Source organism: Nipponia nippon, unplaced genomic scaffold (assembly GCF_047370975.1).
Source record: "Nipponia nippon isolate SJK-2023a ecotype South Korea unplaced genomic scaffold, ASM4737097v1 scaffold_3, whole genome shotgun sequence".
NCBI lineage: Eukaryota > Metazoa > Chordata > Aves > Pelecaniformes > Threskiornithidae > Nipponia > Nipponia nippon.
This window is the reverse complement of record NW_028262347.1, coordinates 16,238,898-16,252,849: the sequence shown is the minus strand read 5'-3', so window position 1 is coordinate 16,252,849 and position 13,952 is coordinate 16,238,898. Positions and strand designations below refer to the sequence as shown.

At 37.7% G+C, this 13,952-nt stretch overlaps 1 protein-coding gene across 1 annotated transcript in view; it reads left to right on the top strand.

Annotated features, from left to right (window-relative positions):
- COG5 (component of oligomeric golgi complex 5) overlaps positions 1-13,952 on the top strand; it is a 191,103-nt gene that overhangs the window by 109,244 nt on the left and 67,907 nt on the right. The gene's annotated exons all lie outside the window — the stretch shown is intronic.

Here is a 13,952-nt window from a genome sequence, read left to right as displayed (position 1 = left end):
GCATGTGTTTTAACGGACCAGTTTATTCAGAGATAGTACTAAGTTGCAACATTTAATCAGATTAGTTCTTTGTATTCATGATAAATCAATAAACATCTCTCTTATTCATGTACATTAGCCAAGTTTCAAGCAGAAAGAAAGCAAGTACCAAGACTGAGAAACCTTTATGCATCTTCCAGAAATGCCCTGTGCCAAGTTTCATATTTACTGCACATTGTTTCCATTGGTTTGCATAGCAAAGATACTGTTGTTCTTCTCCGGTATTCTGTATTTTCTGTTTTGAGCTGAGGGACTGGTGTTTTCAGTAAAAGTTTACCTGAGTTTGATCTGTCCCTCTACATTAAATAACTCTATAATCTGCATTACCAGAATTCCTTACAGTTCCTGTTGCTGTTATCCGTACAGCACCTTCGTGACAGAGGTGAAGTACCAGCACCTGTGCTTTGCAGGTGAAGAACAGAGGCCCAGAGAGAGGGAGATCATGGACAGATTTCCAATGCTCCTAGGTCTTGCCACGCGCAGTAAGGGTTGTGGCAGTGGGGAGTGTCATATTGGGCTACAAGAATGGGGTTCACAATGCCATTTTAGTCATCTAGGTTCTGCACTCAGTGAATTAAGGACCTAAGAATGAGATTTGCAGCAGAGAATGTCAGTATATACAAACTGAACCTCAGCACACGTTTGCAGCTCTTCTAGGAGTGGTTTTGCTGGAATTCACCAGCCTCTGCCTTTCCTCAGCGTAAGTACCTGAGGCTTCCTTCTAGGCATGGGTGACTGCTTGCTTAACTACACAAAGGATGAAAAAAATGAAGGTGCTGGTGAGGAAGTGTTAAAGCACTTCTTCAGGAAGCGGGAATGAAGGACAGGGTCATCCTAAGCCTGAAGGGCTTTGCCCTGTGTCTCATTTGGGAGGGAGTGACCTGCCCTCAAGCACCAGGCAGGGCTGGGGTGGTTGCACACTGCTGTGGCTGCCAAAGGGCTTGGCACTAAGGCATGTCACTGGATGATCTTTTACAGGCTTATCATTCACTCGTGCAGACAACTCATTTGTGCTTAGAGGTTGGATCTGCTTAATAAAGATGGTATAGACCCAAGGGATGTGATATTCATGGGTCAAAGGGAAGAATAACTGTAGTCCAGTGTGAACAGTGTATCTTGGAAGTTCTGGGTTCAGCTCATTTTGTGAATTTAGGCCTCAGTGACTTGCTGAAAATCACATCTTAAACTGCCGAGTCTGAACTCTAGTCAATGGTTTGGTTTTTCTTCCTATAACTTAAAAGCAGACTTAAGCCATTGAAAGAATTGCTGTTTCACAGACTGTTCATTAACTGCACTGCTATTACTTCTTACCTAAAAATTCACGTGGTTGAAACTGATTTTAAAAATAAGCTTGCCCATACTCCGGTGACTTAAACCTGGCAAGGGGGAAGGGACAGCAAACAGCATCTTTCAGTATTGCTTCCTTTCTGCTGCTGCTCTGGCTGTAATGCAGAGGCAATTTAGTTACATTTTTTTTTTCCTCGCCCTTTCTTTTTTTTAATCTCCCCTTTTTTTTGCTACTCAAAGTTATTTTTTAAAATAGAAATAGAGAAGGCAGAAGCAGTGATTGCTGCAGGGAAGTACTATGGAAACCTGTCACGACAACAGTTTCAAATGCAAGCGAATCTTGAGCTGTTTACAAAGTCAAAGTATTTGTCAGATACTAGCGTCTCCTCTAGAGGCAGAGTTGGAGAGGAAGGAAGTGTACAGAGAAGTGTTGAGGAGAAAATACATATTCTTACTTTTCACTGGGGGAAAATGCATTTCTGGGCTCAGCCTTGCAATTATATATTCTGCAATGTACCTGGGACCTAAAATTGCCCAATTATTTAATCTGTTATAATGCTGTGCTAGCGATATTGTCCTTTATGGTTGATTAGACACATTTGATATAAAATCTAGCTTGTAAGTGTTTCCAACTGTTTTTGGTTTCTGGGGTTTTTTTGTGTTTTTTTTTTTTTTTTTTTTTTAAAGAAAACATGGGCAGATGCTTCCCTTCTTTGAAGGAATGATTGACAAAGCTGAAAATAAGTTACTGGAGGTGCATACAGCACATACAGCAATAATTAAATAAATATACCTTTAACATACATTTCAGTTGTGGATGATTGTCCATATTTTCCAGATGAAAAATGTGAAGCATGATGTGAATGTGTATTAGATCACAAGTCACTTGATATTTGTTCTCTGTGCCCTTGCTAAAGAAAACACCATCAAATGCATTTTGTTGTTATTAGTAAAGCATGTAGAAGATAAAAAATGACACGAGTGTGGTACTGCTAGTAATGTTATGATTGATAGATTCACTTTGGTCCCCTGTTACATTCACAGTGCCTTTTAAAACTTGCTAGTTGTTTCAGCACTATACTGATCCATAATAGTGTACATACATCTATATATATACATGTGTGAATGTGAATGTTTTTGAATTAAAATAAATGTTTGCAATGCCAGTGATTAATCACTAAAATACAGTGTCCAATGGCACTACCTGGGGATATTCTGAAAATGTGCAGTGAATTCAAATGCCAAAGTATTTCATCTCCCTGCAGTCACTTAAGTTCCTTGGCATATTTTGTAATGTTTGTTGGTCATGTTCATTGCTACTAGAAGTATTGGAAAGCAATATCTGGTAAATAGAGCATACATAAAGGAGGTTTTTTGTTGGTTTTTTTTTTAACTTTAAAAATGCTGCTTTTCTTAAAGGATTATTAAGAAAAAAAGAATAAAAAGACTTGGTGGAGAAGTTCTAAAGTAGTAGATTAATCTTTTGTACTGTGTAAACGTATGAAAATAGAGACTTTCTTTTAAAATTAACAGAGGTTTTGTTTTCACATTTGACTTACATTTTTTACTACTGAGTTATAAAGCCTTGAAAATAATAGACACGGTGATAGCCTCTTTTGTCCTGGGAGATCCTGATCTTTCAGATTTTGATGGGTCTGTGTGCATTTATTAAAATATGCATACTGAATTAGAAGCAGATTATGGGATTGTGCAGACTTTGTCTGCTTTCAGCTGTGATACAGAAAGCTTTATATCACTTTGCCATTGTGCACTTGCCCTACATAGAGGTAATTTAGGAAGCTTAATGCAATTAATGTCCAACTGTGAAACAGTACTTTTGTAAAAGTAAAATTCTTCACTGCTCCTAGCCTGTGTAAATGGTTAATCGAAGTGGATTGACAGATTATGTGTCTGGGTTTTTTCTTCCATTTTTTTTTTCCTGTAGGTGTTTGTGACTCATAAATGCAGAATTAGACCAAAAATCTGTGACTGGATAATGGAGTATTTGCAAGTACTTTACTGCACTTTTCAGTGCAGCACAACAAATAGCCTGCATTTTCCGGTGTTTATTTGTAAGGATTTATTATTGTGTGGCCCTGCTAATCCCATCATTTTTGTTCCTGTTTTTATGATAGTGCAAGAAAGTGGTTTATAAATAGTTTCTGTAAATGGGTATTCCTGAAAATACATCTGATCTGAACAATATTTTTACATAACTGTCTTTTATGGTAAAGTAATAGGTGAAAATTGAGAAGTCATTAATGTTTTATATCCCTTCACTCTGCTATGAATCATCACTTAGCTGTTTGCCGAAATCTTTGTGTTCTGTTTAGTGACAATTTTATGTGAGAATCAGGTGGATAATTCACTCCTTGTCCTTTTCTTTGAAGGTTCATCTTGATTAATTTGGCCAGTTGCCAACAAAGCGTTAAAACTTAATCTTCCGTTGTAGAGGATGTTTTAAACACCCATTAACTTCGAGCTCAGTAATGGTTTTCCAAGAATACAGATAGCTTAACTGGTTCAAAAATTGTAGATATTAAATAAATTCTAAGGAATTAGTAGCTATGTGTTGTGTGTGTTAGGGAAAAAAAAAGTCAGAACACCTTAGAAAGCTATCAGAAACCACCTTGTGTGTTGGATCTTCCCATTGAGACTAGATGTTTTGAAATATGAAACACTTAGTTTGGTTTCATACCAATTAGTAAATGTCATTTGTGATCACTAAAAAATTATTCCTCGTAGAATATCCGTCATGAAAACACAGGAATGTTTAATAATATTGAGTTCAGCTTTCTTTGCAGACAGAAATTATTTTAAATTAGAGGCTGCTGCATAGTCTGCTACTGGGTTCTGGTTGTCCATCTGTTTAGGTGGTTTCTCTGGACTAGAAACATGTCAGCCATTATGTCTTGAACAGCTCTGACCACACTGCAAAACTGAAACTGCATGATGACTAGCTAGTACCTATAAGGGCAAGAAGGTATCTGATTCTAATGCTTTTCAGATAATTAATGCAAATATGATAATTGATTCATCCATTTATATGCAGAGAGGCATGGGCCACTGCTATGAACAGCTCAACTGTGAAAGGCTTTGTAAATAAAACATGCTGTAGGGGGAGAATGGAGGAAACTGAGGACAGTATGTGTCAATATGGGAACTGGAAACTAAGTTTAGGAGTTGAAGGTAGCTCCAAAGAGACAGTTATGAATGGAAGGAGCTGTTACGAGAACAAGACTACAGAAGGGCTGGAGGATGGAATAGGAGATGGATAAGGTGGAGCTGTGAAATAAGGAAGTGATGTTTGCCTTCCTACAGATCAAGAAAGGCAAGCTAAGATTAGATCTCATTGAAAATAGTTGAGGTAAGATTAGAATGAGAACCGCAGAGGTTTTTCTTTGTCAGACATTGCAATGCTTTAATTACATGGGTCTAGTCTTTATAGAATGAGCTTAATCAAAACCGAAATAAGGTAGTCTTCTTCCAAAGTCCTTGTCCATTCGTGTTTTATACCAAATTGATTAAAATTATTTCTGATTTGGTTTAAATACTCAAAGTTAAACAGTGTGTATGAAATTCTACTAGGATTCCGGGGATGCAACTGCGTAGAGACTGACCCTGGTTTTGGCTGAGTCTCTCTATAATCCATCCCAGTCTTTTTAATTGGTACTTTCGTGTATCTGTCTCTCTTCAAAACTAAGGCTACACTAAGGTTCTTTCTCTCCAGATAAGATAGTATGTTATGGTTAAATGCCTTTCCCAGACTGTAATTCTATTTGTGGTTTGTACTGTTGACTGTTGATTGTTAACAGGTTCTGAAATAATGCAATTAAGTGATCCAAGAAAAACATATAAAGCATTAATAAGCCACATCTGCATAGAGAAGAGTGAAATATATGATCGACTAGCCATGATACTCATCTAAATAAGATAATATAATTCATTTTGCCTTTTTCTCAGGTTAATAATCTGCACTTTGTCTTAATCTTTTCTGAAAAATGGGTGTTTCATCGTGTTCTTGATCTGCTAGTCAATGCCACGTGAAATTCTGCATTATCGTACATATGGAGGTGTTCTTATGGTAACAAAAGATTTAAAGCTTTGGCTTAGCTTGAAATGGCATACAGAACGGAACACTTTGTTGCATTAGAAAGGGGAAATCTTGCATCAAAATGCTGCAGTTCCTAGGTGATGAATAATGTCCTCTGTGTGGAACAAGTTATGCACTTAACTGCTTATTCTTCTCCTCTTTTATCTCCCTTCTTTCCTTCTGCAGGTATCACCCCCAATAAGTTCCGACTTGTGTGAAGGTTTCAAAATGCATTACTGGCAGATAGCTGAAGTGAGGGGTGGGAACTGACTTTTTTCAGTAGCAAAAGTGGATTCCGAATGCATGTGCTAGCTGCAGGCAAAACCAGGCACAGTATTTCTTTTTCTTTAGATGACTTCAGTTTTTTTTCTTCATAGTAAAGTTTTTGTATAATATAGCTTTGCCCATTTATTTTTAAAGAGACTACCCATTTATTTTTAAAAAGACTATAGAAATGCAAAATGTATTTCTTTAAATGTAGCATCTGTAACAGAAAGAGGTCAGTCTTGTCATGCTTCTTCCAGTGGACAACTTTACAAGAGGACTTGAAAGACTGATATTACTATCGGGGTGGGTAACACTGCCGACACTGAAGTGTTGTGAGGTGTGTATACAGACGCTTGCTCTCTTTCAAGCTGGCCTCAGTGAAACTCAATGAAAATGAGTCTGAGAATCCATTGTTACATTTTCCTGGAACCGTAAGCAGAACTAGGATGGGAAAACGGAGCAGGAGAAGGATGTCTTCTGGCTCATTTGAGTTAGCCTATCTCTGCCTTGGAAGGCCCTGAGCAGCCTGGTCTGGTAGACCCTCCTTTGAGCAGGGAGGTGGGTTAGGTGATCTCCAGCAGTCCTTGCCAACCTCAGCTGTTCTGTGGTTCTATGATTCTTCACCAAATTATCTGCAGACCTGAAGTTTCCTGTAGGTGGGTAATACAAGGAATTTGAACTTTGTATTAGGAAGAAAAAGAGTTTTGAAATGTTATCCAGCAGTGAATCTGGCATTGATCGAGGTCTTCCTGTAGTTGAATATGAAAATAATAACTGAAAAGAATTTAAAATAAAGCAACTTTTTAAACTTCATTCCTTTTAAATATTTGAGGGCACTTCAGAGCTGTCGACAATATGTGCACAGATTCCAGAAATGAGATATTGTCACTTGCATAGGTAACTATTGCCTTGTTGCAAAGACTAGCAAGAGAACAAGAAAAGCCAGATGGCTTTTGGTAGATATTTAAATCCTTCAGAGCATACCATTTAAAGGATATTTTGTCTGAAATGCGATTTTTTTGTAAACAGAGAAAAAAAATGTTATAAATCTCCAGTAGCTAATTCCTATTCTTAATTGTTAAGACTGACTTAAAAGTGAAACCTGGCATTTCTGGTTTGTAATGGCTTTGTTCAACCACTTAACTGAGTGAGCACGTGGATAATGATATTGTGAGGTGGGAGAAAACATCTGGTCGCAAGCTGCTGTCCAAAGATCAGAATTAGTAATGAGATTTTGTGTCCTTGTACTTCTGTGCTTCAGTAATGGACTTGAGTCAGCAGGTGCAAGTCGAGGTTGCACAAGGACAGGAGAGGTGCTACAACCTTGCCCTCTGCTCTCTGGCCTTCATCAGAAAGTGATAGCTGTGTTTTTGACAGAGAAGCCACATCTTCAGATTAACTGGCCAACTGGTTCGTTATTGATGAGGGCTTTAGAGATTGGTCAAGTTGTGTAAGAGGCGAGAGAAGCATTTTAAGAAGCTTGATTTGGCTCAGATGCCACCATTTCCTTGTTGCCTGTTAGTTTTTATCATTTTGTATAATCTCTACTCTGAATTTATACTCTTTCTACACTCAAATACAGCATTGTAGGATAAAGTTTGTAATTGCTGTGTGCTAGTGGATCTAGCTGATATGTCCTCAGAGGTGCCAGATACTTTCTTTGAAATTGCTGTCACGTTGATAAGCCTAAGGCTTGGTAAACTTTGGAATATTGCTTGATGTTTCATGAGACAATTCTTTACAACAATTCCTGATGCCTTTCTGTTCCATTAGCTTTTAGCCATCTGTTGCTTTGATTACACTATTATAGGGAATAAGTGTTTTGGCAAGCTATTTAGCTGTGTTGAAAAATCTTGTTTCTTTGCTTTCTAGTATTTTATTGGTGCTGTTTCTTTTTTTTTTTTTCTTCTCTCAACCTTTATAGTGCAATGCTTCTTGTTATTTACTTCTTGTTATTCTAAGAAACAAAAGTCTGACCTAGTTTGAGGACATGATGAGGTTTATGGCTGTTTAAGGCTGTGCTTTATGGGTGTTTTCCTTTCCTGTGAAAGTCCTTCCCCCAAAAGAAGTTGTGTATTCCAAACATGGGCTGACAGAATGTAGATATTATAACCTTACCATATTTAAATGTTTAGCTTTGGGGTTCTTGCCTCTTAAGGCTTAAAATGTGCTCTTCTAGAGTCCGGCCAATGTGTTATGTCAGTATTACCTTCTATAGAAAATTATAACATCTTAACCTCTCGCTCCTTCCGACACTGCAAAGGTCAAAACAGGAAGAACTGGAAGATCATTAGAAAGAAGTCTGTATTCTCTGGCTTTACATTGTCAATTTGACCTTTTCATGTATTGCTCAGATTTTAAAGATGAACAGAGTAAAAGACAGATGGGGTGATAATGAACATAGAGACGTGCTTCCCTAAGTAGGTTCATTTTTAGGAGTTGTGATATACCAATTAATTTTTTTAAGGCATGGGCTTTTGGAAATGAAATTAAATACTGCTTTTAGACCGCAGCTGAATTTCATTGGCATTTAATTTCTACTTTTAGTTTTTTGTTAATTTTTCCTGCAATTAAAATAGCTGAGTAATACTGCAAAGCAAGAATTCCAGCAATTCTTAGTAAATTCTTAATTCTGCTCAAAGGTCATTTTGCCTTGGCCATGACTGAGGTGGCTGAGTTTCCTTCACTGCTTACCTGCTTGAGCTCTTTAAATTGAATTGCAACTTTTCCTGGAGTAACTTCTCACTTTTTTCACTTTTGGTGTCTGTAAGAGATGATGAAGATCTACTTGTAATTGGTAGCTGCAAGTGCTTACAAACCCTTCCTCAATCACTTGGTCTTCAAGTAGTAGTACTTGTCATTAGGGTTAGTAACGTTATTTATGGGAAAATTATTTGAAGGAGTCAGTGTGTTGTAACGGTAGCAAGAGGGGAGAAGGAGTAAATATGTAAGTGAAGATCTGACTGGGGATTTTCAGCCCCACAAAGGGTTTTTTTTAATTATTTAACTGACCTTGTAAAACTGTACTGTGTTGGAAGTTGCAGCTGCTATCTCATACAAACAGAATGAGCTGTGTGAAGTAAACACAGAAAAGTAACTGAAATAGTTCCCAATATAGTAAATCTACTATCAAATGAAATTATTTAATACTAAATGCCAGTCAAAGATACTCAGAAGTATTCAATTCTGGAAATTGTTTTTGTGTTTACTCCAGAAGGACTGCAATAACCTTTTGTATTCCCTGTCGGAGAATATATGTTAGCTTACAAGTCTGGTTATGTCAATGTGTGTCCTGTTCTAGGGTTATTGTACTTTAATGCTGATTTTTTCTTGATGGCTAGGGAATGTTGTGTTTTTGTTCAAAATATTATTCATTGTATTTCTGCTTGCCACATTGTCAGACCGCTCTGTTGAATTGATACCTGGACTAATTACTAATTATGGATCTTCCTTCAGCTAAGCAACATATGTAATTCTTTTTGTACTGCGTTATGCTTTTAGTGCTTGTGTATGGGACATGGTAGACGTTTTACCACGTAAGAGGTAAGGATGAGGCAGCACACTGAAACCACAGCTGTTGAGTCACATGTTTATGTACACATATATATATATTGAAAACTTTCTGTTGTGTTCCTGCCACAGCCTTTCCTAAACAAGGTCATCTGTTCTCTGCAGAATAATAAAGATTTTCAGTCAGAGTCGCTGTTCTGCTTTTAGTAAGCAAAACAGAAACGTTCTTGTGTACATTAGTAGCTATGGAACATCATTTCTAAGTGAGGGACTAGTCCAAGTTTCACTTCTCCATATGTGGTGCTTCCAAACTGTCATGTGAAAGAACATTTCCTCAGAGAGCTGTTCTGATTATGTGGCGCAGGCACTTGTGAAATTTAACTGCATGACAGTTAGCAATTAATTAGATTTCTAACACTACTTCTTTATGAAAGTAGTTGTACTTGTCACAGGTAGTATTGACCATAAATATTTCGGGCAATTAACACATCTTCATTTGAGAAAGAAGTTGATAGTCCACACAGGTGAAAACCCTGCAGCATAGGGTCATATGGACAGATTTGCACTGGATGAAGAAATTATTGATGATGTGGCATTGCCTAAGACAGCACTGGTTGGAGGAGAAAAGTCCACATGGTGAATCCCATACCCTGAGAACATAGAGTGTGAGTTTGGAAGCTGTGTTTGTAGCACTTGAGCCAATTAGTTTTGCCTGTCATCCAGATTTCTTATTTTTGGTTCAGCCTTATGCTAGGAATCTTCCTGTCCCCAAATTAGCTCAGTGTCATCACCACACTCCCTTGTGAGGAGCAGGCTTGCTTGTCCAAACTGCGTTTCTAATGATGAAAAAGAGTATTGCTCTTTATTTAGCCATGCTTTCAGAAGACTGTTCTGATAACACTAGGCACAATCATAAAATAAAAGACTACAATGTTGGACATTATAAAACCGTTGCAGTGTTGGCAGTTGACAGAAAAAAATGACTTGGTTCCATCCTAGAAGATATTTTCAAATTAGAAATGTGATATGTATTTATTTAAGTCTCTAATGACATTTCTATCTAGTCTTCACAGAGTTGTTATCTTTGTGGGAAAGGAAGTGACCAAATGGGTTTCTGCTCTGCAGAATGACTGTAAATGTCACGCTGGACTGGACAGCATCTTCTGGGTTATTGAGTCTAGTCGCCTACTCTTGAAAACAACCACATAATATAATTGTGACTGCATGTCACTTATTTTTCTTCTTGTCTATGATGGTCTACAGAACCAAATAAGATGGGATAAAATGAATCGAAAATGACGTTAATAAAACGAACAGTTCTCAGTGGCAGAGAAAATGAGCAAATGTGTTTGGTACGAACATCTTTTCATAGTTGCTGCTGAATGCATATCTTTATGTTTTGCTAAAACATAAATTGAAACATCCATGCCTTTTTTCAAGTGGTGGCTAATATCACCCTTCTGACCAAGCTATTTAATGTATTGTCTGATGGATGCTGAGAAGCTTCAAGGTTTTTAAAAATTTGTGAGAGTTGCTTTCATGGTAGAACTTGCTTTTGAGCAAACTGATTTTTTTTTTCTTTTGTTTTCCTCCCCCACCCCCCCATATTGAACTGGTGATTCACTGAGTCTTCCTAAGCTCTTAAATTTGTGGAATTTATTTTCAATATATCTATAACATATTATGTTGTGACATGCCAGATGGAGGAGTGCTTTGAACGGAGAAGGGTATTATTGGTGGACTTAACTCCGTCTCTCCTTAGCTTCCTGCTTCATTATAATTTTTGCAATCTGAAGATCACTGTCATTAATATTCGAGTAGGTAGTGTTGTAGGCCTACAGTTTGTGGGGTCATGGTTTTCATGGTTTTATTTCCCTTGTGTATGGTTGTGTTTATACACATTAGATTATACTGTACTGCTAACATATTACTAAATGCTGTACTATTTTTCTTTGCCCCCTACTCTCTTGATTGCCATCTTAAAAGTTTATGGCTTATGTACAGATATTTTTAGGATGCTGATTTATTGTGTAAAAGGGTATTTTCTTGTCGGACACTACCTTGTGAGAAGCAGAATTGTATCTCGCTGATACTCTAACTGCCCATACATTTTTACATAGTAAAATCAGCCTGCTTTGTGTTTGGTAAAAACTACTACTTCTGAGCCTTCAGTTACAAAATAAGACACTTAAAACAAAAAGGAAGATAGGATCTTACAGGCAGAGATCCTAAGGAGAATACTTACAAATTGCTAAGTGTAGTTGCCTGCAGTGGCAGACAACTTTATTATAAAATACTGCTAATAAACTCATTAAATTCCATCTCAAAAATAGTTACATTATTTTCCCTATTGTTCCTGATGGATAGCTGTTCTGAATATTATTCTCTGATGTGATTCCATTTTCTGTTGCAAATCACTTCTGTAGTCAGTGGTTTTTTTTACCTTGAATGCATGCTTTCCATTTGATAAAAATTGTGGCAACCTTTTGAAAGGTTTAGCTTTAAGCTTTCTAAGATAGAAGAAAAATACTAGGGGCAAATTCTTATAAATAAAGTCTGTTGGTAGTAGCAAATTCTGCAATACTGATTCTCAAATTTTTGTCCAGTGTGTATTAATGATAAACAGTCTGATTTTGAGATGTGTATGCAAGCCTGAAAATACAATCATTTGTTTTCTTCCTGCTTTCCAACATTTTCTTTCCACATAATAATTTTTGTCCCAAGAGATGCTCCATTTTTTTTTAACATATTGTCTAAACCTAGAAACTATCTGTGCATAAAAAATGGAATTCTCTTAGGATTAGTGATAAACCAACAATGGACTTTATATAGTCTGTCTGGAGTACATAAAACACAAACTGTTTTTGATGAGAGAAAAATACTATATATGACAAACAAAAAAGATACTTTATTGTACATTGTCAGGGTTTTAATATCTCTCTAATTCCTGTTATGCAAGATGAATACATGAGCAGAAGCCCTCTGTCAGTGGCCATGTCCACAATTTAAAGCAAATAAGACATAGGCCAGCTGCATAATCTTTGTTCTATTCTAATTTTAACTTTGGTACTAGATTTGGAAGATACTTTGAGTGAATGGCAGGTTTCCCATAATGATGTGTTTTGGTTATTCCCAAACTATTCCTAACTTCAGAATGAATTGTTTCATGACTTTTGGCTAAAACCAGTTCTTTTGAAACGTAGCTCAGGCTCTGTTGGAGCACATTTTTGTGTCTTTCTCGACCAGTAGCTGCAGAGTTAGATGTGGGAGCTCCTGAGTTTCATCTTTTGTCTGAAATTATTTGTCCCTATACTGCCTGTTTGTCAGGAAAGTAAGTAGCTGACCATCTGCCCATTCAAGGCTGGATAGTGTCCTGCTCCCCTTTTGATGCTGTTCTATTTTTTTGTTAGTTAATGTATGAACATTTACTAGACTCTGACTGAAACCTGGTTGAGTGCTCTTACTATAGTAGTAACGTATTGATTTTATGTTACTGACTTGCTGCCTGATTTTATAATTGTGTAAGTATTCTATAAGAAACAGAACAATTTCAACAGGAAAGACTGGTAAATGAGGTGACTCTTTTCTGTCTTTGCTTTCCTTCCTTTCAGTTTCATTCTCTTTCTTCTTTCCAGCTTCTTTTCAGTCTATTCCCCGTCCTCTTCCCATTTATATTTTCTTTCTCTTGTTCATTCTGTCCCCAGATTCCCTCCTTGCATTACACTACTCTTCATTTTCTGACATCCCATTAATCTTCCAGTCCTTATGGCTTACTTTCCCACCTCCACAAGCACACCCACAGGATACTTAGAAATTTTACAGCATACCCAGTTGTCAAAAAGCTAAACCTACAAGTCCCAGACCCATAATACTATGCTGGGAATGCTCATTAACTCCCACACTGTTTGGAAAAAGAAACTGGTACAGTTAGTATAAGGTCTGCAAACCATAATACGTGCCTAATATTGCTTCGCTTTCCTCTAAACCTGGAAACTCCTCACTGGAGATGGGGTAGGAGATGGGATCTGGCTTTTTTGCTTCAACTATGGTTCTGATCTTTGCAGAACCCTAGGAAGAATGACATGAATGTGTAGTTATAGTGCTGTGACCTCTGAAACACTAGGTTTGAGGAGAATGCACTGCTCATCAATGGATCAGAAAACCTGTTGCAGTAGGTGGATGTACCAGCAAGTGGATCCCCAACACAGCAGCCTCATCGTAGCTTTACTGCTGTGGTAGCAGTGCAGGTTCCTCACACCTGAGAGGCAGATGAGCACACCCGCTTTCTTTGACTCAAGAATGCCCGGGTAAGAAAACTGTGACCTGGGGAAGATGAAGCGGAGTTGCATTGGTCTTGCAGTAGACCCTTTTAATGCTAGTGGCTACTACTGCTGCAGCCACCAGCAAGAAGCGTGCAACGGTGTAAGGTCTCACTGCCTGATGAGAGTCAAAGTGGGGTTTCTAGTGGGACATGCCTGTGGTCTCAGATGCTTCTGTCCAGTCTGGGTGCCAGGATTTCTGCCAGACCATGTTCTTTACTGCTGGCAGAAGTCACTAAGAAAAATGACAAAAGACTGCATCTCTAATGTGTGTATGATCAACTGATCACCCCCTCCACTAATTGCCTGTGAATGCTAAATAAAAAAGCAGTATTCAGTGTATGGATGACAGTGCATAGTTTCCAAAGGCAGTAATTTGAGGCTTTTCTCCTGCTAAATAGCACCCCTGCCAGTGTTTAGTGTTGCTCAGTGGAATT